This window comes from Sapajus apella, unplaced genomic scaffold, assembly GCF_009761245.1.
Source record: "Sapajus apella isolate SASKATOON/1434 unplaced genomic scaffold, GSC_monkey_1.0 scaffold3, whole genome shotgun sequence".
Classification (NCBI taxonomy): domain Eukaryota; kingdom Metazoa; phylum Chordata; class Mammalia; order Primates; family Cebidae; genus Sapajus; species Sapajus apella.
This window is the reverse complement of record NW_022436943.1, coordinates 12,426,705-12,454,663: the sequence shown is the minus strand read 5'-3', so window position 1 is coordinate 12,454,663 and position 27,959 is coordinate 12,426,705.

The following is a 27,959-nucleotide window of genomic DNA, read 5'->3' as shown; positions in this document are numbered from 1 at the left end:
CTCTATGGGATGAAAGAAATAGTGTTGGAACTCAAACACTGCTTTCCTGTAAAGCCTGTGAAAACACTTTATGTCCTATAGGAACTGAATCAAAATCTCCTTTTGAGGCCACAGGATATCATTGTAGTGAACTACAGTATCCCTTTCAGCGGATTATACACTATTTAACTGTATTCTTCAGATACACAAAAGAAGCTGTCTGAGTGAGAGAATCCTTGTTTTTTCATGAACACATCCAAAGGACTCTTTTCCTCAAACAAGGCCAGAAGCATTTAGGTTAATCAGTCAGTAGGTCAGTCTGTCAAAGTATTTTTACATTAAGTACAGTTGGTGACTATATTCAGATGATGAGATAAAAATCATCAAAATATGCTGATTTAAGGAGATTAAATTAGAGATGTACAAATTACAGAGACTTTTAAAAACTAGGCATATTTTAGCAGTACTAATCTGTCTATGCTATTTCCCTTCTGAAGTCAAAATGCTTGTACAGGCCTCCAAACATTTATATGAGCTGTTTCCCTCTACCTGAGATGCATTTTTATCTGCTCTCTCTCGGACATTATTTATTCATGCTTCAAACCCTGGTTCATATGTCACTCACTCTAAAATATATTCACTGATCAACCCTTCCCCTCTTAAGGGTTGATTCTTTATTTATTCAAATATAATAGACTTTTATTTTTTAGAGCAGTTTTAGGTTCATAGCAAAATTGAGTGAAAAGTACAGAAAGTTCCCTTATAATCCCTACCCTCACACATGCACAACCTCACCTCCCCCACTATTGACATCCAGCACCAGAGGAACATTTATTTACACTTGAGGAACCTACATTGACATATCATCATCTCAAGTCCATAGTTTGTATTAGTATTCACTCTTGGTGGCGTACACTCTTTGTGTGTTGACAAGTCATAATAATCATAATAATATATCAATCACTATAGTATCATACAGAATAGTTTCACTACCCTGAAAATCTTCTATGTTCTCTCATTTCTCCCTTCCTGCTAACTAGCTAACCTTGCCAACCACTGATCTTTTACTTTCTCCATAGTTTCTCCTTTGTCAGATTGTCATATAATTGGAATCATCGAGTAGGTAGTCTTTCAGATTGGCTTCTTTCACTTGATAATATGCATTTAAGGTTCCTCCGTGTCTTTCATGGTCTGATGGCTAATTTCTTTTTAGTGCTAAATAATATTCCATTGTCTACATATACTACCGTTTATTTATCCATGCACTACTTGAGGACATCTTGGTTGCTTCCAAAATTTGGCAATTAAAAATAAAGCTGGTATATCCTGTGTGTACTTTTTGTAAATTATTTTTTTTGATTTAATATGTATACAATGAGCTGCTACTTTCTTGCAAGCACTATAGTATCTATTGGAACACATGTGATATCTACTGTTACATCAGTATGACCTTTAAGAAGATAATGAGAACTATGGAAACTCCACATAAAGATAGCCATAATAATAATAACAAAGCAATGAATACAACAACATTTATAACACTAAGATATAGTAGATGTGCCAGACATATTGTCAAGGGCTTGACATGAACACAATGTTTCATTCAATTAAGTGACATTCTGAAAACTCATAATGTCTATTCATAGATCTTCAAGGAAAAGAAGGTTTCAAACAGAAGAAACAAAATCAACATGACAAATACCACAGAGAGGCCAAAAAAGAAAATTACCAGAAAGGTTTTCTTGAATTTTGTGATTGGAAGTTTATTAGCAATCTTAAGAAGAATGCTTGGAGAGCTGCTAATAAAAGGCTGGCTGCCGCTGGTTTAGGAGTGAAATGACAAAGAGAAACAATATAGAAAGGTAACTGTCACAAGAATCTCGTAATAAAATAATTGCAATAAAAACTAAGGGCAGCAAACATCGGTTGAATGCTTAACTGTTTTCTGGAAACTGTTTCTGTGTGTTATTCCAACCATTTTACATCTAAAAAGTGATTTAACCATCACAATAAAACTGTAGATAAATATCACTTTATTTAACTTACAGATGAGAAAATAACACTGAAAAACAGAGAAGTTGAGTAATTTGCCCTATGTAACACAATTAGTCCCACAGAAGTGAAAATATAACCTCAGGCAGTTGACTCAAGAGTCTCATGTCCACTTGCTATATATACACCCCTTGGCTTATCGTAATAAACATCCCAAGGTAAAAATTGCTCATGCTACTCCATGAATATCCTGAGTCAATTTGAGCATTATCTTCCAGCACGATTACATTGTAATTTTTTTCTCACCTTTTCAACATTTCAAATAATTGTTTCTGCCTCTTCACCCAACGCCTCAAGAACTTTCCAAAACAATTCCAATCTAATTTATTTTAGGCCATTTTTTCTGCACCATAGATAGGCTATGTAATCTGATGAAACTGCTTTTGCTAGCATTATTATAATATCAAACACCACCACTACTGAAATGATCCTTCAGCAAGGTTCCTTTGGTGTTTAAAAACAAGTACCTTATTGAGAGAATCCAATGGGCCTATTTGAAATTGAATGTCTCTATGAAAAAGATACTTTTATTTGAAACATACTACATAAACATGACATTGCATTGTGTTGTTGGGGTCAACACAGGCTTTGGAGTCAGATCTACTCAAACCTACCACTTTCTGACTAGGGGATTTCAGATGGGTTTAACTGAACTTAATGATTTTTATTTCTGTTTTTTAAAATATCCCATGCATTCTTCATAGGGAGAGCTAGAAATATTAAAATAAAAACCAAAAACCTGTAAATCTCTAAGAATAGGATTTGCAGCTTTTTACACGATTCAATATATATTAGATGGAATTATATTAAATGGACTTAAATAAATGTGTCTTACTTCTGTTTTCTATCTAGAGTACTCATGAACATCAGCTCAATGGATCAACACAACAGCCTAATAAGCTGAGTCTTATTTTACAGATGAAGAAATTGAAGATCATAGGAGTTAAGTGGCTTGCTAGAATTTAGAATCTAGTGAGTCCAGGTGTTACAGGTATGAGTGGGGCAGAAGAGGGTTCTCCCCTCAGCCCACAAGATCGGGTGATGGTTCAGCAATTATTGCATTTCTTCTCTAAAAGTGATAAATTGGTAGCCGGTGACAGGGAGAAGCCATTTCCTGATGGTCCACGCCTGTTAACATTAAAGAGTTAATTAAAGGCAGACCCCAGGGAGGAAAAACTTCCTGGGCAAGCATATTAAGAGGCAAAAATGGCAATAATCTTTGGGGTACATGCCACAGGGAAAAGGAAAAAAAGGCTTAGATGGGCATGTGTTTAACTCCACAAACACACTGTGTGTGCTCACTTCCCAAGGGTAAGAAAAGCACTGCCTTTGTGGGATGCCCAATCTAAGGGAAGAAACAGGGGAAAGAGGTTAGCCTACAAAGTTCTGCTGTCTTCTCCTCTCTCTTGGACCTTCAGGCACCCACTTGGGTTTGTTCCAAGTGAATTTTCCTTTTGTGCCTGTTTTAAAGCTTTTTAAAAAAATTTCCACTCCTGTCTGAAGCTTGCCTTGGTCTGTTTTTTTTTTTTTTTCCTGCATTATGCCCCTCAGTTGAATTCTCTTTTCTGAGGAGTCAAGGACTGAAGATGCTATGGACCTGCATAGATATGCTGCTGATAATTTGGAATAACTCAGTTCTCTTCTGCCACTAATTCAGGGAACTAGAATCTAACCATGAATGACTCTTCAAGCAAACAAGACCAGAGTGAGATTGAAATGTACTGGCAATCTCTGAAAAACAAAAGCAAAAACAAACTCTGTCTCTATCTGTATATATATTCACATACCTATATATAGTATATATGTATACTCAAAACATTCAATATTATTTATCTTGAATTCAATCCATTATATTTTAATATTCAATAGCAATATTAATACACTCAATATTAACATTAAATATTATTCAATATTACTAATTCATTAAATGTTCAATATTATTAATCTTGAATTCAATCCATATTTATATATACACATTTTTTGTATAACTGCATTTCTGTGCCTACTCTAAAATCCATTTTAAAAGATCTGAATAATTCAAACATTTCTGTAAACTACACTTCCCTAAAATCTATATTTATAAAATGTTTTGCAGAAAAATATAGCCCAATTATTTTTTCTTCTTCTTGGATACTTATGTCATATACTGTTTCTTACAATGTGCTGATACTTCCATGCATTTTAAGATTAATATTAATAAGGCAGTCTCAAACGTACTTTGCAACTCTACATCCTTAATTGTTGATTTGCCCTCACTTGAATCGTCACAGAGGATTTTTGTTCATTGGTTTTAATGTTCATTACTGGCTCCTGAAACAAAATAGATTTTACTTTATTTAAATAAATTAGGAGTCTGTATTTTGAGGTTTTTCTGTATTCATTTTATGATTCTCAAATACTTTATTGTGTAAGGAGTATTGTGTATTCTGTTTTTTTCCATTTCTCATTACTTAAGGAAAGGGTTTTCATTGCTAACAGAGAAAATGTTTATAGATGTGATAGAAATAATGACCATAAGGTTACCTTATAGCAACATAAATTCCACCCAGAGATCCATAAATACTTCATTAAAATTATAATACAATTATGTACAGTTTTCATACCCAGAAAACTATCCAGATAAAAATGCAATTATCTTAATATAGCAACATTATTGATTTGCATTAACCACATTAAAGTTGCATAAATATGAGAAACCAAATCTTTAACCCATTTATTGTGTAAAAGATTTAGAAGTATCCCAAGCTCGAAGGAAAAGAATAAATACTGAAGAATTGTCCCTTAAATACTTTACTCACTTCTTATCACCCTTATTTTTAAAGGGTTCTAATTTTTTATTTAATTATCTAAATATCTTGAATTATCAAAAGCACATCTTTTTCACATTTTTGTTTTTCTGTGTACTGTCTGCTTAAGAGAGTTATTTCATGGTCACTGCTACCAAACCTGCTAATCAACCATGTTCTTTTGTAGTGCTGTTTTCCTAGCATTATTGTTTTCCTGGATAGCTCACTAGGGAAGATACTTTGTATCTGATGGAGGTGTTTATGTATGATTCCCAGCAAGACTTTTGGAGAGTACATATTAGTTTCTATTTCAAGAAGGGAACTGATTTAATAGGCAGTGTCATGTTTAAAATTTAAAATTCTGTTTAATTATTAAGCTCTGGTTGACACTGTCTGACTGACTTTCACTTTGGGCCCTGTACTATCACAGTGACATACAGTTCTACTTTTAAGAGAATTCTGCTTCATGGAAAGAACTACTACTAGTTTTTGTAAAAATTAAAAAAGGAACTACCTCTGGATTAAAAAAACAAAAACCAAAATGTTTATAGATGTAATAAAAGTAATAATCTTGAGGGAAGAGTCTCCACTAAAAGGGGGAAATGCCAGGAATGAATATGACTACAGTTTAACATTGCTTTCTTAATAATTTTGTCTCTGAAGAGCAACTATACCAGTGAATGGTTGACACCCCATTAATTTGCCTGGCCAAATGTGAGTCCTCAACCATCTAATCCAAAAATAGTCAACTGGTAAAAAAACAGATGACTTACACTAGCATTTTGAGCTGGTGTATAAAGGTGGACAGATTATAGCAATTCATTTAAATATCCTGGTTCCGTGTGCATGTTAATAGTGACTCAGGAACACCCTCTGATACAGTGTGTCAGTCACATTGGGATTCATTCATCAGTTCCAGGAGCAAGGCAGCTTTTCAAGGCTAGGCACTAAACAGGGGGAGCTTTGTGAGCGCCTAGACTCCTCTGCTGGGCACCTGCTCTTCCTCTCCTTGGCTTCCACATAAGTTGCTTGTTCCAGCAATGTTGGCATGTGCTCAATGCTGTTTAGAACAAGATTAATACTGTGATCTGACACAGCTTTCCTGGCAGCCCGTCTTGTCTTTTCTCTAACACACTCCACTCACTTCCTAATCTAATATCACTGCTCACACCACAGGGGAAAAAAGGTCTCTCCTTCTGTCTTCATGCAACACTTCACCTGAAAATCGTACAGTTACTGAAAGTTTCATCACTTTTGAGATACATACTATAATAAATAAAACCTGACATGATGGACCTGAGAGGGAATTTAACAATAATATGGGGAGAAATATCCTCAGAAGTCTATTTATCCTGGCCCCAAATAGTCACTGTATAATTCTATAAAATGTTAGATTCTTAATTTGACGGAGTAGTCTTTTAATCAAAGGAATGCTACATTCATTAGCCTATTTTAACCTGTGGAAACACAGGTGAAATGTTATCAGGCAAGTGATTGTGGCGTTTGACTAGAAATTATTCATGATTATCTATAGGAATAGCCTATACTGACTGTGTTCAGTTGACCATTGGCTTACAAGTTATCACTATCACAGGAAACAGAAGGATGTGGAGACGTGTCAAACACTTTGTTATTGATTCTCTACTAAAAAGCATATTACAAATTAAACACAAAGCTGATAACGCAGCTAATTGAAAAGAAGCAAGAAAGACAAAATCTCTTAGTGATCATGTCCTCAAGTGGAGAAAATGGCAGATGCTGATGTTGGGTACATTTTTGGCTCAGTGAATGTTAGCTTAGCTCAGAAGATAATTTAAAAAAAGAATGGCCAGAGTCAGGCACAGTGGTGTGCACACATGATCCCAGCGAGTTAGGAGGCTGAGGCAAGAGGATTGCTTAAGCCCAAGAGTTAGATGTGGCAGTAAGTCATGATAACACTGCTGTAACTGAGCGAGTTAGTAGGAACTCGCCACACTCTGAGTTCCAAGTTCCAAATTAAGAGTTCTTTATTGATTTGCTGGGTATCGAGAGCCAGCTAATGCTCAAAATTCTCTAGGCCCCAAGGAAGGGGCCTGATTATCTTTTATACGTTGATTTAGGTAGCAGAGGAAAGTACCTAGCTGAAGCGGAATTTTACAGAAGCAGAAAAGCAGGTTAGAGGAAAAGGCTGCGGGCACAGGTGGTTTCCATACAATTCCAAGAAGGGGGCGATCAGGCTCCTTCTACACAATGATCAAAAGTTTCCGAAAAGACAGGACTGAGATGGCCAGCCCAAACCGCTAATATTGGATTTGACTTCCTGACATAGGCAGTCTGCACTTTGGACTTTGAAAAAGTTTTCACCCAATTGTCTCGAGCAATAAGGACAACGGGACGTACAAATTCAAATGCTAGAGACAAACAGGACAACAGACACGAGACATACAAATCCAGAGGTTAGGAACAAAACACGACAACAGTCACTGACGTAGATCAGACACTGAGGTAGATCAGGCACTGAGATAGATAAATGATCATGGCCGTTTTAAGGACAAACAAAAGACTGGATCCTTAGACGCAAGCCTCTAAGGTTCCCATGTGCTAACACATGCATGCACACATTTATTCAGAGGTTATTACAGTCTTTTTGCACTCTGTAAACCGTTTAAACCCTGAAAATTTTTTTATCTTATGTGTAAATATTTCAAATTAGACAGAAACCAGCAACTCTGTCCTCTAGCGTCCTGGAATAGCGGTGGAGCCCGGGTAGGGGGGTGCCCTCCTCAGGGCTGAGCCCCTCTAGATCAGGCAGAAGGACAGGACCAGGGACCCCGGACACCCAGAGTCCAGAAACTGACAGCCAAAAGTCGACAGAGCCAGGAACTCTAGATCCCTAGAATTTAAAGACAGAAAAACCAGAACCAGAACTCTTCCAGAGTCCAAAACCAGAACCAGGACCGAACCAGAACTCTTCCAGAGTCCAAAACCAGAACCAGGACCGAACCAGAACTCTTCCAGAGTCCAAAACCAGAACCAAGACTGAACCAGGACTCTTCCAGAGTCCAAAACCAGAACCAGGACCAGGGACTATGGGGCACCCAGAGCCCAAGGTTACAGGAATCACCGTAGTCAATTCCAGCGTCCCAGTAATTGGATGATCCCTGTAATTTCCAGGAATAACCAGATGAGGCCTGACTTACCTTCTCAGCGGAGCAGGACCAGGGACTCTGAAGAATAATTTGGTGGAGCGTGCCAGGAGTCGATCCGCACTCCTCCGGCAAGGGGTGGTCAATGGAGCACTTGAACGTCTCAGGGGGCGCCTCCCCTATGGTCCGCCTCCTTCCACGAGGGAGCCCGGCATGAGCCCGGTCTGCACCTGGTGGCGAATTTCTTGCTGGGGCCTCCAGAGCGAGTTAGAAGGAGCGCAGCGCTCTGAGTTCCAAATTAAGAGTCTTTATTGATTTGCAGGCGACCCAGACGGCTAATGCTCAAAATTCTCTGGCCCTGAGGAAAGGGGCCTGATTATCTTTTATACCTTGATTTAGGTAGGGGAGGAGAGTGCCTAGCTGAAGCGGACTGTTAACAGAAGCAGAAAAACAGGTTAGAGGAAGGGGCTGCGGGCACAGGTGGTTTCCATACAATTACCAAGAAGAGGGGCAATCAGGCTCCTTCTACACAATGATAAAAGGGAAACTTTTTTCTTACAATAGCAGCGGGGAGGTGTGCCAAGCAGGATGCAGTAACAATGGTTACAAGTGTTAAGAGCAGTACTCTTCAATGCTTCTAAGGGCAGCACGACCCAGGTATGCACCCAAAGGGGCTGTGGTAAGGAGGGCGAAGCCAGGTTGGAGTTTACAGCTAAAATGGAGTCAGTTATGCTAGCCCAGGGTAGGTTATTACAACGCCACTGCACTCCAGGCTGTGTGACAGAGCAAGACTCTGACTCTTAAAAAAAAGAATGGGGGCACTGGGGGGCTGCCTCATTAACAAATAACAGAAATTCATCTAGCAACCCCAGCTATTCATTCATCTCCCAGAAAGTCAAATTTAATTGGAACGGACCCTCCTTTGGTGGGAACTAGATACAGATAATCTTATAACTACTCCCAGGAGTAGTTATAATGTGCAGTTAAGCTTGAGAACTAAAGATCTAGTGTATTCACTGGGCCTCTATACAGGACCTGTTAATAATTGTTTCAAATGGTAGATAGTCATTTGTGTCCAGGTGCGGTGGATCACACCTGTAATCCCAGCATGTTGAGATGTCAAGGCAGGCAGATGACCTGAGGTTAGGAGATCGAGACCAGCCTGGCCAACATGGTGAAACCTCATCTCTACTAAAAATAAAAAAAAATTAGCCTGGTGTGGTGGCATGTGCCTATAATTCCAGCTACTCAGGAGGCTGAGGTAGAGAATTGCTTGAACCTGGGAGGTGGAGGTTGCAGTGAGCCGAGATTGCATCACTGCACTCCAGCCTGAGCAACAGAGCAAGACTCCATCTCAAAAAATATATATAAAATAAAAAGATAGTCATTCGTGTGAAATTTCTCAGTCAAATATTGGTGCTTGATATGTGTTGAATGAACAAGTGAATAAAGGCATTCCTTGAAGAACTATTTATTTCAGAAATATTTAACATATGGCAGCCCTCTTAAATTTGCTGCACAGATAAAATGCTATTCTCTGTGCAGATTTAAGACAGCCAAAAATTCAGGTCATTTGAATTAGATAACTAATATTCTCAGACTTTTCTGATATGTTCTTTTCCATGTATAAGTCAAAAACAGGAATGAATGCAAGTTGTACTATTCCAGGAAATTGCCTTCTCAATCCTGTAATCTTTTTGGTAACAAGCCTTGATTACGTCATCTTTCCCAAAATACAAGGTTTCCATTGCAATAGCTCCAGCAGAATTGCTATTTAGGATAGTAGATGTTCAATTCTTTCTCTCCCCCAAGGTTGATGTCTACATGTTTCACCTACTATACAGGTTTCTATACATCATTGTAAGAAAAGTTTATCCAGAAGCAAAGAATTAATGACAAGAGGAAATACTTTCTAATTTAACATGATGAATTCCTAAATGTTATTTGTATTTCTCTGCATATGCATCACCCTCTGCAATGGTAATTTTTAAATCCACATTTTCTTTATATATTCTTCAAAAACATTATTTTTTTAAGTGCTGGAAGTACAGCTATGAATAGCATAGAAAAAGGCCTTGCCTTCAGGAAGATCACATTCAGCTGGGAGAGGCAGATAATAAGCTAGCTACTAACAAATGAATAAAAACAGTCTTAAAAAATCTAATTTAAAACAGTGGTGTTCCTTTTTCCCTTGGAATGCCGAACTATTATATTTTAACATATACATTCTTTCCTTTTTCAGCACTCACTTCACAGAATGATATCTTTAACAACACTCACTTCACCAGAATGATATCTTACTTGATATTTTTTTTTCTTTTTAATTTCAAGGAGCATGTATTGTCTCATTACTCAGAGAGGTTGTTTGCTTGTTTGTTGTATTTGTTTTCTTCCTTCTGAAAGGATACAAGTGGAACAAAACTGAAACTTCTGTAAATTATTGCAACTTGGAGAATCATCTGCTTTCTCCGCCCCCTTTGGGAACATTATCTATCTCTTCTTTTCATATATCTGCCCTCATTCAAAAAAAACAATTTTCTTTGTGTACATCTGAATTAATCCACCATATATTTATTGGGTAGCTATTATGTGCAAAAGTACACTATGTGCTAAACCAAGTAGATTTGGTCCCTGCCCACATACACTGTAAGGTTCACCAGAGGAGACAGGACATTATAAAAGGAAACACATATTATCAAAATGTGGCAAATACATGAAAGTTCCTCTAAGCAAATGGAACAGGAAAAGCTAACATAGACTGGGTAGTGAAGGTAGGAGTCTTTAAGTAAATGCCTTTGCAAACTAAAGTGGGGCTGGGTGGGAGAATTCTCTGGGAATGGCCCTAAAGTGAAATAGAGCTTAGTATATTTGAAGAACTGAAAACTAGGCCATGAAAGTGAATGAAAGTGAGTGAGGGGGTGGGGCATGAGATGAGGTTTCAGGGGTGGGTGGGCAGGAGATCCTGCATATTTTATAGGCTATGTCAGAGTTTGGATTTTATTCTAAGCACAATAGAAAGCCTCTGAACCATTTTAGGCAAGTAATCGGCTTGAGATAAATTATATTTTATAGAGATCATTCTGTTAACTTTGTGGAAAATGGATGGAGAGCAGGTAAAAGTAGAAATCGGAAACCACTTAAGTTGTTGGAAGCTTTTCTTGTCCAGCGGAGAGAAGATGGGAATTTGGGTAAAGGCTGGCAATAGAGATGGAAAAAAAGTACTGAGATCTGAAGGGTATTTTGAAAGTAAGATTTATGGGGCTTGCTGATAGTATGGACATGAGGGTGAGGGAGAAGGAGGATTCATGAATGACACCCATCCCAGTTTCTGGCTTGCATATTTGCAGTGTGGAAGAGAAAACAGATCTTTAAAATGTCATTATGATGAGTGGAACGAGAAATCCATTATACTCCAGGCAAGGAAATTAAATGCAGTTTAAATGATGAAGAAAAATCTTCCTGAAAAATTCATGCTTATGCTGAAATTCGCATGGCAAGAAAGAGTTTGCTAGGCAAAGAAGTGGCCTTTCTCTTTATGTCAGGACTTTATTTAATTCCTGCTAGTAATTCATTCATTTGCTTCTTATTTCTTCCCTCAGATTTTTAAGATAGGAGATCTAATTGACTCATCTTGTCCTTTCCAATCCAGACCATAGACCCTGGGTCCATAGCCAGCCTATGTCTGGCTGCTCTTATACCAAATCTGTACAGCAAAAACCACAGTTGAGGTTTCATTTAGAAGAAAAGGTATATACAGTATTAGTAGGATCATCAGATGGACAGCTGTAGAGAAGGAGGGTTCTGGCTCCCTCTCCTATAACATTAATTAATGTGTTACAAGATAACTTACTTGTCTGCTCCACTTTCCACTTGACCCAGTTGGAAGGAACTCTCAATTTTTTTCTCATGTTTAATAAGGGCCTGGAGGAAAGGTGTGGTTCTCTTCAAACTGTTTAATGTTAAACTCCAAACAGAAAATAAACCATTAGTCATAGATGCGTTTGGACATCTGAGACTTAGCAAGTCTGGGGTGGTCAGGAAAGTAACACTCTGAGTTATCATTCCCCGGAGGGGATGACTGGATGGGTAGAGGCTCTAGGGCCTCATCATCTGGTCTGCCAACCCATTTTTCATATACTTCTTAACATCTGTGAATAGTTCAGTGTTCCAAGCAAGGAGCTATTAAATCGGTTTTGTTTATGATTGATCCAGAAATCTCTGATCCTGTATAAATTCAAAGGGCAACTAGAAATTTTCTCATGTGCTTGGTCCAAAAATTTATATTAAACGTTTTTACAACAGATTTCATATCTATGATTCTTGATGATGTTAATAGCATGATATATTTGCCCTGAGGGCTTGTTTCTTTAAGATTAAGCCACTATAGATTTGCTTTAAAGAATAATAGGGGTAGCTAGGTCAGACCACCAAGGCTAGTGCCCATGTTTTAGACAGACAAAAATGACAACTTGGAATTTGCTGGGATTACTTTCCCTTGGTAGATCTATTGCTTTGGCTAAAAAGCCAGGCTGAGAACACAGGCAATAAATCATACAAAATGATACCAACTCACGCAGATCCCTTGTGCCTCCTTGTTTTCCACTTAGGCACACTCTTGCTGGATCCTTTTCATAAGCGGAATGAATGGAGGAAGGCACCAAGTGAATGGAGGCTGAAACTGCAAGCTGCCTAGGGATGAGAGGCTGTATCAAATTACTACAAAAGCAAATTCTGCTTGCCACTCATTGCACAGCCTCTGTGTTTTAGTGCAGCAGTCTATTGTGGCCTAAAACAAGAGGACTCTATAAATTAGGGCAGTGTTTTCCAATGTTTCCAATGTTGTGACCCACATCAAAAAGGGAAAGCAGAAGCAACTCTGAGAAGATAGGGACTAGCCTAGGGGCTCTAGCAGCTTAAGGCTTGACCCAGGTACTCTAAGGGCTAAGGAAATCAGTATCTTGGCACCCTAGAAATTCATTTGCAGCACATCAGTATTTTCTGGTGCACCATCCAATTAAAATGAATTAAACAAGATACTAGTTTATTTTCCTTACAGACAAGATGGTGGTCCTGAGATTATATGGCAACCAGTAACTGAGGCCAGTTCTAGCTCATAGTGTCAGTATCCCCAGAGCAGTTTCCTTGTCTACGTAATCCAAAGTGGGTCACCATCCACTTCACATTTCAGGAAGCAGAATGAAGGGCCAGGAGAAGGAAGGTATACCCCCATTTTTTTTAAGACTATTACCTAAAAGTAACACAAATTACTTTCTCACATACCATCAGTAAATTTAGTGAAATATCCATGCTTAATTGTAGAGGAAACTGCAAAATATAATCTTTAGGGAAAAAAAGTTTGATTTTTATAAAAATGACATTATGGAAGAGTAAGAATATTGGGAGACTAGTAGTCTTTCTGCTGTCTGCCCCTTTGATCACCTATATATGGCTATGTGTACACACACTTATGATCAAAGGAGCAACCTTTGGTACACATAGATCATACTCATCTTTAGTCCAAAAGGTAAAACTCAATATTTCTATTAAATTATTGGATTTAGCTCAAATCATAGGATCTTGGTGATATACAGCCACCTCCATGAGGTCCAGAGAGCCATTTGGGGGGTCTGGTGACCTCTAAATCAAAAAACAAGTTATGCAAATCTCCTCCTCCTCACAAACACACATGAAATAACTTGTATACAACTGTAGAGTCAGAACAAGATAATTTTTCTAAAAGATTATATCCAGAGAAGGAAGGAATGGGAAATACATAGCAGTTCTGTTTTCATTATGATGATCAACTCCCACTAGCAGGAAATTGCAAATATGTTTCTTCCTTAACAACTGAGTAAATTTTCTGTCTGTTTCATCTACGAATCCCCTGGTTTTGTTTTCTTGGAGGAATACCTTCCACATTGTCCACAGGTCCCTGCATTTTCCCCTGTAAGATCCTTCCTGTGAATTATCCTCGATGACCACATTTGAAGTGAACAATGGAGAGAGTTTGCCCTTCTTGGAGGCCAAACAGCTTTCATAGTCCTGTGTCTACTGTTGCACTTCAGAGGGCGCTTATTTCTTAGGTCACTCATCCTTTGGTATCCAGGATTGAAGTTTCTTTGTCAATACAGGACTCTAGAAACTTAATAGGCTTCTAGTATATTTGTTTCCAACAAATTCCATGGGCATTCAGCCAGCACTGAAAATTTCATATATATATATATATATATATGTAATCCAAAGACTTTATCTTTTTTTATTCATTAGTCTCTCTGCTTATCTTTCTTGACTTAACAGAAGCTGTCTTAAAGCAATCTGGATATAGGTTTACATGAGAAATTCCCTTAGTATGATTTCTGTCCTCAAGATAACTGCCTTCTCTGGCCTGAAAATTTTAAACAGGAGGTGTTTGAGAAATAGTTTGAGGTTATCTCATGGTAGCTTCAGAGCCACCTCATATAAATGTTTAGTTTAAAGTACAAAATAAACTTTAGCATTTTACCTTTCAGGGCACCCATGCACCAGCCATGAAGCCAATTTGGATTACCGAGTGCAGGCAGAGAGAGTGGCCCTTGTCCTAGCCATGCATATTTGAGTTTATGCTTGCAAGCTGGTTAGCAATGGCCTGAGTTCATTTTTCCTTTGTAGGATTTGTTAAAGAAAATCACTACAAGCCAGTGTCTATAGCATTCAAGACGTTTTTTCAACTATTTTTTTCCTAGAGTTATAGTCAGTCTGATTTCCAAGGTATCAGTAGAAACAATTTGCCAAATACTTTGCAAGAGCACTCCAACTTTCCAGTCAGAAATATTTGTGTTTTTGCTGCCCACCTCTGGACAGGCTAGATAATAGATAATAAATGTTACCTATTTCAACTTGTGTTATGTGAAGACATTATTTTCAGGTGCCATATTTTATAGTAATTAAGATATAGGTCATCTGTTTATAACAAAGATTCAAAATAAAAGTATTCAAATAAGACAGAATTTTATTATTTATTTCTTAATACCAGTTAGGTTATAGGCTGCCCAGGGCTACTTTATAATATTAGAGACCCAGGGTCTTTCCAGAGTGTTGCCCCACCTTTCTTAGTGGGCTATCCTCATCCACACAGCATAAGCTGGCTCACCAGTGGAGCCAGAATAGAGAAAGGAGAAAAGGAAGGTGTGCCCTTTTATGATCACGACTAAGAAATAGTTAAAACTTCTTCCTTTCATAGACATGATTGGCTGAGAATTAGTAACAAAGACAGAACTGGCTACATGGCATCCTGGGAAATGTAGTTTTGGCTAAGCAGTCATATGCTTACCTTGGAATTCTTATACTAAAGAAGAAGGGAAGAATTTGATTTGGAGGGACTGTGTCCATCTCCTTCACAAGTTCCTTTGTATTTTAAGAATGCCTTATTTAAGAAGAGTTAGTTTTGTTTCTTTTAGTTAAAAAAAAGCTACTACTTACTTGGAGGATTCATAACATTTAGAAACGGAATTTCTGAAAATAGAAAAATAAAATTGAGAAAAGTTCCAGATGATAGTCTTCTTTGTTTTGCTTAAGATTTCTTTCTCTTTCTTTTCTTTTCTTTTCTTTTCTCTCTCTCTCTTTCTTTTTCTTTCCTTCCTTCCCTCCTTCTTCCTTCCTTCCTTCCTCTCTCTCTCTCTTCTTTCTTTCTTTCTTTTCTTTTCTTTCTTTTGAGATGGAATCTTGTTCTATCACCCAGGCTGGAGTGCAGTAGAGTGATCTTGGTTTACTGTAACCTCTGTCTCCTGGTTTCAAGCAATTCTCCTGCCTCAGCCTGCCAAGTAGCTGGAATTACAGGTGCCCACCACCACACCTAGCTAATTTTTATTTTTATTTTTTAGTACATATGGGATTTTGCCGTGTTGGCCAAGCTGGTCTAGAACTCCTGACCTCAGATGATCCACCCACCTTGGCCTCCCAAAGTGCTAGGATTACAGGACTGATCCACTGTGCCCAGCCTTAAGATTTCTTAATAGATATTTGTTAGAAGCTTAAGCTATGTGAATCATCCTTTGAAAATGGTCCTCTTTTTTATGGCTTTCTAATATTGACATATTTTTAATTCTTGCTACCAAATTTTTAATTAATCTCTTTGCTTAATGAAAGTTGAAGGTTTGTTAGGTTTTCAAAACCCACAGAAAGCTGCTATTATATATTGACTTTTTCTAAAACTTGTTCAATATACAAATTATAGTAACTATTAGGGAAGCTGAGGAGAGAGCTGCAGTGAACAACTTTTCCTGAATATTTGACATATTTGTATAACTTCTGATTTTCAAATCTGAAAAATTCAATTATCCAGAATGTGGGAATTAACAGTCTATTTAACTGCAGAAAAAGGAGCTTTTTAACTGAATTATAAAATACATGTTATACTATTAATGCTTTTCATTAATATAATGCTTGACTCCACCCAAGAGTCAAGTATATCTCTTACAAATCAGCCAAGTCTTGGTGAACTCTCAGTATGTCTAATATAGGGACGTATAGCCACATCTGAGGGTTCAGGCTTTGAAGTTATAGAATTGACTTTAGACTCTCAGTCCACCAGTTACATTTACATATCCTAGTAAAATTATTTACCATTCTAAGTCTTCTAGTTCACAACAATAAAATTCATGTAATAGTACTACTGAAGAGGGAAATTAATAAAAATAGTAGTCTGTAATTGCTTCATAATAAAATATAATTTACTGTGTTGTGTTCAAATAAAACCTAACCCCCAGCTCTGCTTAAAATTAATTAACTCTCTGTAAAACCTACCTTATCTATTCTCCCCACATTCTAGCAAAGTTCCCAGGCATCTCAAGACTCCTGTTTCTCTTGCTGACCAGCTGCAAGTTCACAGGGCAAGGTAACCCCAAAGAATGTAAAATATGTTTCTCAAAAAGCTATTTTTCAATTGTAAGGTACATGTTACAAATTAACAGTTCTTTGTTCTGGCTTCTGTAAACCTGTTAGCTGCTACTTCATCCTGGATGTATAAAAAGTACCCCATTTTCTTTGTCCTTTGCTCAGCCTTGGGATGCTAATCCACTGAGCCAGTAGCCACCTTAATAAAATCCTTCTGTTTCACTCATTGGTCTCTCTGGTCTCCTGAATATTCTGCAGCACTACTTGTTGTTCAGATTAATATAAAGTTTAAATGATATTATCCATAAAATGTATTTAGATAGCCTATAGCAATTGGTAAGTTTGTAACATAGGCATACCTTGGAGATACTGTAGTTTTGGTTCCAGACTATTGCAATAAAGCAAACATCACAATAAAGCAAGTCACACAAGTTTTTTTTGTTTCCCAGTGTATATAAAAGTTATGCTTACACTATATTGTGCTCTATTAAGTATAAAATAGTATTATGTCTAAAAAACAATTATTTACCTTAATTAAAATTACTTAATGTTAAAAAATGCAAATGATCATGTAAGCCTTCTAAAAATTCTAATCTTTTCAATTGTGGAGGGTCTTTCCTTGATATCCATGGCTGCTGACTGATCTGGGTGGTAGTTGCTGAAGGCTGGGGAAGTTGTTGAATTTCTTAAAATAAGATGACAATGAAGTTTGTCATGTGGATTGGCTATTCTTTTCATGAAAGATTTCTCTGTAGCATGCAATGCTGTTTGCTAGCATATTAACCACAGTAGAACTTCTTTTGAATTGGAGCTAATCCTCTCAAACCCTGCTGCTGCTTTATAAACTAAGTTTATTAAATATTTCAATGGCTTTGTTGGCATTTCAACAATGTTAACAGGATCTTTACCAGGAATAGACTGGATCTCAAGAAACCACTTTATTTGCCCATGCATAAGAAGCAACTTCTCATTTCTTTAGACTTTATCATGAGATTGCAGCAATTCAGTCACATCTTCAGGCTCCACTTCTAATTCTAGTTTTCTTGCTATTTCTACCACATCTGTAGTCCACTGAAGTTTTGAACTCCTCGAAGTCATTCATGACAGTTGAAATAAACTTCAAATTCCTGTTAATATGAACATTGTGACCTCCTCACATGAATGATGACTGTTCTTAATGTCATCTAGAATAGTAAATCTTTTCCAAAAGGTTTTTAATTTACTTTGCTTAGATTCATCAGAGGAATCACTGTCTATGCCATTTATAGCCTTACAAAATGTATTGCTTAAATAACATGACAAAAGTCAAAATTGCTTCTCGATCCATGGGTTGCAAATGGGTGTTGTGCTAAAGGGATGAAAACAACCTTAACTTTTCTGTACCTCTCCATTAGAACACTTAAGTGGCCAGATACATTATCAATAAGCAGTAATATTTTGAAAGGAATTTTTTTTTTAAGCAGTGGTTCTCAACAGTGGGCTTAAAATATTCAGCCCACTAATTAATTTAAATTAATTTTATTAAATTAAATTTAATTTAATAAAAAATTTAAAACCATGCTGTAAAAAGACGTGCTGTCACCCAGACTTTGTTGTTCCATTTACAGTGTAGATTTACCTTCATTCTTAAGGGCCCTAGGACTGTTGAAATGATATGTCAATCCATTTGAATCTATAAGCATTGGATTCAACTTAAAGTCACTAGCTGCATTAACCCCTAACAAGAAAGCCAACCTATACTTTGAAGTTCTAAAAGCAGGCATTGACCTCTCTCTAGCTATGAAAGTCCTAGATAGCATCTTCTACCAATAGAAGACTATTTAATCTACACTGAAAATCTATTGTTTAGTGAAGCCACCTTCATCAGTAATCTCTTTTGGATTTTCTGGATAACTTGTTATAGCTTCTACATCAGCACTTGCTACATCATCTTGTATTTTTATGGCATGGAGTTGTCTTTTTTCTTTAAACCTTGTAAACCAACTCCTGCTATCTTCCAACTTTTCTTCTGCAGCTTCCTCAGCAGCCTTCATAGTACTGAAGATAATTAAGGCCTCTCTCTGGACTATGCTTTAACTTAAGGGAATGTTATGGGAGGCTTGATCTTCTATCCAGACCACTCAAACTCTCTCCATACCAGCAGTAAGGCTATTTCACATTCTTATCATTTATGTGTTCACTGTAGTAGCACTTTTAATTCCCTTCAAGAACTTTTTCTTTGTATTCACAACTTGGCTAACTGATACAGGAAGCCTAATTTTTGACCTCTCTTGGCTTTCAACATGCCTTCCTTCCTCACTAAGTCTAATCAAAGATCACTGATCATAAACAATCATAATAGATATAATAATACTAAAGTTTGAAATATTGCAGGAATTAACCAAAATGTGACAGAAACATAAAAGTGAACATATACTATTGGAAAAAATGATGCCAACAGATTTGCTCAAGACAGGGTTGCCACAAACTTTCCATTTGTTAAAAAAAAATGCAATATTTGCCAAGTGCAATAAAGTGAAGCACAATAAATTAAGTGCAATAAAATGAGGTATGCCTGTACTTAGTTTTAATACCAATGGGTAGACCTCTACATATTCCTATGGAAAAATATTTCTAGTTAAATACTACATAATATAAGCTGAAGACAGGGTAATACTTATTGAGTAACTCTTATATATAGTTCAAAAATAAGCAAAGCTAATCAATCATTGATGTTAGAAGTTAATGTAGAAGTTATCCTTGCAGTGGGCAGTGATTGTCAGGGAGCATAAGGAAGGCTTCTAATGTTATGTTAATGTTCTAATTTTGGGTGTGTGTGCTGATTTAAAAAGGTGTGTTACATTTGTAAAAATGCATCAAGCTATAGCCTTCTGATCTCTGTGTTAATTTTTTGTCTGTATGCCATACATCAGTCAATAAAAAAAAATTTAAATTCTTTAAACAAAAGAGAATAACTACAGACTAGAAATTTTTTCATTCTGTTATTTAAAACAAGTAACCTGACTTCTTGGCAAAAGGAAAACAAAAAAAGTAGTAGGGAAATAAGATATTTATGTAAAGTGTGTATTCTTGAAGACTTCATATTATTTAAAACTTACTTCTTCTAAGAAAAAAGTAAAAAAAAGCATTCATGTTATGTTTTGAAAATTTGATTCATAAAATAAGATTTTATTACTGCTTTATACTGAATTATTTTGAACTAGCAAAATTTGAACATAAAATGTATGGACTTCATAATTATTAAAATGTCAATAGTAACCAGAAAAGATTGTGTTCTACTCTCTCCTTGGAGGAATTCTAGTTATCTTATCCATGCTATTTAACAGAATATTTGGTAAATGTGTTGACTTTTGAAAGATGGTTACATGCTAATATTTATTAGAGTTTATAAGACAGAAAACACAGAAGGATACTAAACCCAGCATGAAGTTAACTCTGCAATTCAGCTAAATGTCTTCCATATAAGAATCAGTAAAAATAATAGCTAAATTTTACCAAGTATTTATGATGTGCTCAGTCACTTGTCTAAGGAGTTTGCCCACATTTTTCTTTTTAATTCTCACATTGAATCTATGAGAAGTATCTCCCCCATTTTTGAGATAACAAAATGAAGGCGAGGAGAAACTAAGAAGCTTGACCGAGAACACTAGCCCAAAAGGGAGCAAGATTTGAACCAATGCACCCTGCATCTAGAGGAAGTGAGCATCATTTACATTGGTCTGCCACCAGCTAGGAAATTCTGGATATGTATCCCAACCTCCCCAGAAAATCACTGAAAAAATATTTCTACTAGATCAATATGAGTTTTCATGGAGAAAAATGCAAACTTTGTATCATTTTATAAAATTAAAAAGCATGAAAAATTTTCAAGCCTTCTAGGCAGCTGCTCTTTGGTGTCTCTAGATTTCCCCAGCTGATATTATGGTGGAAATTTTTAGGGAGCTCTACATAAAAGTATTCTTCTTAATAAAGCAGTTAAGTGAAGGCAGAAATAAAGAAAATGTGACTGTGGAAGATAGCAGTAACTAAAGAGATAGTATGTCAAGCAGACTTACACCTTCAATTGAAAAGAAATTCTATTTTACCTATGAGTTCAATTTACATTTTCTAATTTGCCTTCAGTATTTGGAATTCTATGCCATGCAGAAACAAGAAATGCTTGATTTAAAAATTGATGAACTCTCAAAGAAAGTCTTTATCATTTAGTTGAAAAAATATTTCTCCTGAGGTTTAAGTTAAACTGCCTGATGTTAAATCAATTAACCAATCAACAAACAACACAGTGAGTGAATTTACAATGTGGTTGCCCCTATAAAGATGCTGTAGAGGTTTTCTAATTCTTTGCCCCAAGGAACAAAATAATAAGAAATATTATGTTTCAAAAATGAATCAATTGAGCAGTGTGAAAAAATTCTCAACCCCTTTTTCTCCCTTCTATTATGTAGACAAAATAGCTGGCTGAGTTACTGATAAGGATTTTTCACTTTCCAGCTTTGCTTAGACAGTGCCTGTAACTAATTATATTGCTAGTTGATATCCTCTGGGTTTCTTACACCAACTTCTGGAACCACAGTCCTGTCTCTGATAGGCTCATTTGCCTGTTAGCAAAAAAGCAATGTGGTCATTTTCTTTCCTCCGCTACTGTTAATTACCCCTCTCTCTTTTCGGATCTACCAGCTGCTGTCACTACAATGAATAAACAAATCAATCTTATAAGATACTTAAGAGAGAATTTAGCAAGATGTCCTCAGAATGCAGAGGCAGCAAACTGAGCAAAGACATCATCTTGCCTGATTCAAATATGCAGTTCAAATATTTAGAAACAAAAGTGTAGGGCCAATAGTCATTCATGAAGACATATCAACTAAAGAATTAATTTTAAAATCTGAAGGGAAGTCTGGATTTTAAATTCTGAATTCTGCTTAACCTGTACGTACATAATAATGAAAATACTACTTAAAAATATAACAATCCTAAATTATATTGCTCATCAGGATGTGAAGCAATTTGGATCCCGGAAACATTTCAGTGATATTTTACATTTTCTAATATGTTATGAACGTGTTTAGCAGGATATTTAGGAATAATATATACAATTAACAAATAGTAGTAAAAATGATGCAATTAATTTAGTCAAGTTATCCTAAAAGCTTCTTACACTTCATGAATTGAGTTCTTGGTCTAATTGAAATAATGGGGACATTATTATGAAATACATGTTTAGCGGTGCAATTTTAAGCAGTTTTTGTGTGCTTAAAATATTTTTAAATGATAATTTAATTTGTTTTCTGTGTTCCTAGTTATTAAAAAGAAATTTCCGAATTATTAAAAAGAACTTCTTTCCATACTAGAAAGGATATACAAAAGGCTATATTTGGTTGTGCTTTAAAGGATCTTCTCAAAATAAAACTAGTTTAAAAATTGCTGAACACTTCCTTAAAAATAAGTTGGAGTTCTCAACATAAACTTGTTCTCTAGTCTTCATAACAAAATTGAGCTGCAGGTATTATCCTGCCCTTATTTAGTGACAAAGAAACTGAATGGCCTAGAACTCTGAAATGAGAGCTCCATGGTTAGAATCTGAAGGGCTTTCCATCTCCACTGTGCATAAAGAGACTGCGTATCTGTGGCACGCAAACTGCCATGGCCTTCTCCTGAATACATGACAGACATTGCTAAGCAATTTCAATACTGTTGTGCTCCAAGCTTCCACATGGTCCCAGAATCCTTTTCCACCCAGTACTTCAAAAGCCATTACCAATCGATTGGCATTGGCCTGCAACTTAAAACCCGTTTTCCCTCCCTGGCCCTTCATTTTCCACTAGAACAGGCTGCCTTTTGAAAAATGACTAAAGAGCGGCTACATCCCAGATACTCTGAAGTTTAAAATATAAAAACCCAGATCATCATGTAGCTGATTAATGTTTTCAAAGGCTTCTGTGAGTGGATTTTAAATAGATTCTGCTCAGTGCATCAACTACTCTCTGAAAGCATATTTTCCTCTTTGGAAAGCTGCTTTGGGATAGTTCATTAACATGACATAAAAGAATTGGTAATTTTGAAAATGAAAGAAGAGTCCTTTAGTACATTTAAATGCTCTGAAGTAATGTGGACTCTCAGGGGCAGTTGATGATGTGTCAGTGTATGGAACGAAGGAACTGAAAAATATATTGGAGCAGGAGTGTTGAATTTATTTTGAGGCTTCAAGAAGGATGAGATTAGAAAACAAACGGTGCTGAAGGAAAATCCCCTTAGCTTGAGCAATTTTGCAGAGGTTAGGCGTGCCTTTGTTCTTCAGATATTGGGATATCTGGACACTCCCAAGTCTGGGTCTGTTTGATAAACATTATTAATCATTCCCTTAACTGTAAACATCTAGAGGCTAGGAAGTCCTAACTCTTTGAGAATGCAGCCTAGCAACTGTCAGTCTCATTGTTCCTAGCTCTCACTCAAAATGAAGTTCCTCAGGTTTGAATGCCTCTGACAGCAGGGTTTGGTGGGGTGTGCCGGAGAAATCCCGTACTAGTGCTGTCTAGTAGAACTCTCACCATGATAGGGGTTATGATTTAATTTAAGTATTTAGATGCTTTATTACTTTCACTGAAGCATTGTTAGCTTTCAAAAAGGCTTTATAGTAACAGGATTATGTTTCAATGACAGCTCACGTATAAACTGTTTTCACAGTTTTATTTCTTTTTCTGGGCTTCTCAGATATGTACTTCCTACTTTTGTCACATTTGTTGAAGGGCATCAAAATGGGAGGCTAAAAGATATCTTCAAGTATGTGACTACATATTCCACTACAGCCATTCTTAACCCTTGTCCAGGTAAGAATGGTGCTTCCAGTGAATTCTACGAAAGTATTAAAGAAATATGTAGGCAATGGAGAAAAAAACAATTTTGAGTTCCATCCTTTCAACTTTGGTTTATTTGCATCTTTCTGATTGCTCTATGAGCCGTGAAACTTTGTGGGTGCCCTCAGTTGTCCAAATGAAAAGTCAGGTGTGTGCGAATCACGGATACTTTGCCCGAACAAAATGTGTTACTAGGTATTTAATTGTCTTCTTTGCCTTCACATAAATTAAAAATCTCGGCAGCTAAAACCCTTTTACCAATTCGATGGGTTTTACAGTGGAGGTTCTTGATGTAATTTAATATTTAAATACTGCTATTTGGTTGGTGTTTCCTCTTTCCAATCTTTGAGGAAATGTGAAGTTTATATGATTTTTCTCTCTTTAAAAAAGTTTTAACACACATAATGATAGGGCAAGAAATGTGAAGGCAACAAGGTAAAAAAAGAGACAAGCATAAATGCTGTACAATGGCTAAGCAGCATGAAACATCTAGAATTTCTAACAATTTTAACAGTTGTCTTTGTGACTGGGATGTGCATAGAGCCCATCTTTGATTTAACAAAAATTTAAAACATTTTCAAATGATGATTTTTATGCTAGAAAAGAGTAAATGGTCTCCTCAACTGCCCATGACATCGTAAAGCTTGAACTTTCTTCAGACCTTCAGGAAATGATCTTGTGAGGAGATGCCAGTGTTCTACCCAGGAGAGATTAAGTTCATAATGATCCTATTTCAGCTATTTTGAGAACAGGGAAAACTCTATCCTCTAGTACAAATGTGGATGTTTGTTTGATGTCTGATATCCTTTTCCATTACTAGTTTTCTCTTTTTTCCTAGGCCTGCTTCTGTGACTCTAGGTACCAGAGAAATAAATGTGCTTTCTTCAAAGGCAAATCATGCAAGTCCTTTTTAAACTGTGCCTTTTCGTAGGGGTCAATCTGTGTTTTTTCACATTCAAATAATCTAACAGTTTTCCAATTAGCACTTTCCACTCAAAGCACAGCACATTCTTCAAACTGGCAAACATTTTTGGCTTCTTTTGTCAAACATAAAACTGCAAATATTTGGAGTTCTTTTTTTCTTCAATTTGAGTAATAAGACAATTTTATCTATTTGTCCAGAAAATGCACATAGTTTTACAGGGGCTTAGACACCCACCAGTGCACAAAGGTATGGGTAAGTGTCAGATACAAAGAAACAAAATGGTTAAACTCATGCCTGCACTCATTAGTTCATAACTGCACACACCGTCTCATCTCTTCTACAAAAGTAAATCAGGAATTGGTAACAAACCACCAGATAATCAGAGAAAGTAACTCTCTTGAACATGCTTGTTAACTATATAATACAGGGCAACTAAATACTTTATAACCTCAGAATTCAATGCATACTGTATTTGAGTTTGACCCTAAATAAATTTCCATGATCTCTAGGAAGAGCACAAAGGTCTTCCGTTTATTAAGCGCCTGCTCCATGTCAGGCGCTGCTCTCAATTATTTTGCCCTGATTTCATGGCATTCTAACCACAGCCATAGGACATACGTACTGTTATCCTTTTGTTCTTAATGAGGAAGAGGAAAATCACATAGGTGCACACATCTGGATTTGACTCTAGTTTGTCTAATTCCAAAGCCTACTCTTGACTCTATTACTTGGTTTGGAGGGTGGGAGATATTGCTCTAATTTATCTTATGTAGTCACTCTTCTAAATATACTTAATCAATGAAGGTTACTTTCAGTTTATGTTCAGAAATGACAGGTACTGAGCCTTGCTGTTAATATTTCCATTTAAACATGTGGCATACTTTGAACTAAAATAGTCTAAAATATCTGTATATGAACAAAATATACTGGACACTAAGTATATAATATCTACCTGAGCAGACATGGCAAGAAACAAACAAATCTAAAATTGTTGACCAGTAACTTAATTCCAGGTCATTAATTCAAAGGAAGGCTTATTCAAAAGAAGAAAAAAATTTAAGAAGTCATAAACTGTAAGTTTTTCCTCCTCTTCCTCCTCCACCTCCCCCTCCTCTTCCTGTTCCTCCTCCACCTCCTTTTTTTCTTTTGTCGTGTCAAGGGTGAGGAAAGAGATAAATGATTTAGCAACAAAAAATTGATCAGGAAAGTACATCTCCACTGACTTACTGAAGATGTAAAGACTTTAAAAATATAAGGTACTGTTTAAAATATGTATCTGGGGCCAGGTGTAGTGGCTCACACCTGTAATCCCAGTACTTTGGGAGGCTGAGGTGGGTGGATCACCTGAGGCCAGGAGTTTGAGATCAGCCTGGCCATCATAGTGAAACCCCATCTCTACTAAAAATGCAAAAATTAGCTGGGCATGGTGGCAGGTGCCTGTAAGCCCAGCTACTTGGGAGATTGAAGCAGGAGAATCGCTTGAACCCAGGAGGCAGAGGTTGCAGTGAGCCAAGATCATGCCACTGCACTCCAGCCTGGGCAACAGAGCAAAACTCCCACTCAAAATAATAATAATAATTAATAATAATGAAATAAAGTAAAATATGTATCTGGATAAGGAAGGTAATTAAAGATTACCTTGAAACAATAAAAGTAATGACTATATTACAATGGTAGAGAGGTGGCTATTTTTTTTTTCTTTTAACATTTTCATTTTAGGTGTCAAAAATTTTAAAAAGTATTGTTTAAAAAACAGTTATTGATATCTAGCCTTCCATATTGCAAATACCATGTGCAAAATTTAGTACCATTTTGCATGTTCTTACAATGTGCATTTATTCCATGTAGTCTTGAATATGTTACATACTTTTAAAAACACAGGAGAATTGTAGGCAATATATCTTTTATACAATATTTTATCTTGAAAAATATACTAATTTAAAAAATTGCAAGAGATTTCTGTAGTTAGATCACTTGCTCATTTACCAACATGATCCTCCTCTCAGACTCAGAGGACAAAACATACATATTACAGTAAATATATTCTCTATTATTTCAAAAACTTTTATATCTAATATCTGAATCAAACTATTTTTAAAAAGCTATCTTAAGTGAGGTTTTTCCCTTGTTCCTTCAAATAAATAAAATCAACTATTAAAATATTTTGCTTATGATCAGATGCGCACAATTCTAAGAAATTCACTAAAATTTCCCAAAAGCAAGGGTCCACTTGAATTCATTATAAAAATATGTTAATTTTTCCAAGGGAATCTAAAAGCACACTCTTCCCTAAATTCTTTCTCAGCTTTCTTTTCCATCAGGATTAGATCTAAAAACTTAGAATTTTGCAGCTTGCCCTCATTCTTGCATTCAAATGCGGCAAATTTATATATATTCCTTCACTGTTGCTCATGGAATTGTATCAACCATGCAGCCTAATCCTTTTCTCTTACTTTTCTCTACTATCTGTGTGGTAATCATTGATCCTCTAAGACACCTCAGTAACTACAAGGATTGAAAAACTATCCCTGAGCTCACAGCAAGTTTTCTGAAATCTCAAGAAAACCCATTCTTTCATAATTCACAAAGGTAAGTCCTGGGGACCTAGTCAGAGCCTTAAGCCTCTATAATAGCTTCTAGAAATCATTTTTAGGGTTTTCTTAAACTCTAGGATATCAATTTCTCCATTGAATCTGATATCTGAAGAGAGGACTTCAATCTTCACTTTTTCCGAGATGTTCTGAAATTAAAGAGCCTAACTGAGAGAAACTCTCTGGGGAGATTATGTCTTTCTAAGGCCTGTTTAAAATTGACCACTGAGCCTTAGCCTAAAGCTTCACTGCCAGACTAAGGGTTCAGGCACAGGCCTTGGGAAACCTCATGATGGCCCCTTTCTCTAATTTCCTGTGTTTCTTTTTTTTTTTTCCTCTTTTTTTAAATTTATTCAACTTAGCTTACTTAAGAAGTTATCCTTCTACATCATAAAAACTGCTTGTATCTTCAATGATTCTGCTTAAAAGTCACCTCCATAAAAAAAAAAAAATCCATGTAAGTGGAGTTTGATGACAGTGACTCACATATATCTCTACCACACCACCTCTCATCATTTAGACAGTTCAAGAACCCAAGTGAAGATGCTTCAATTTGTGATTTCTTATTTAAAATTCCCTAATTAGTTGGTATTACTACTGTCTGTAACTGATTGTATCAGTTAATTTAATCACAATGCATATATAATCATGGTCATATTTTGAAGCCTTATTTGGGCCAGCAAACTTTCCCCAGCTGGCCACTCTTAATGAGATTTTGTGTATGTTGTAAATTAAAAATGTATCGTATAAAAAAGTATAACTAAAATAATGAAAGT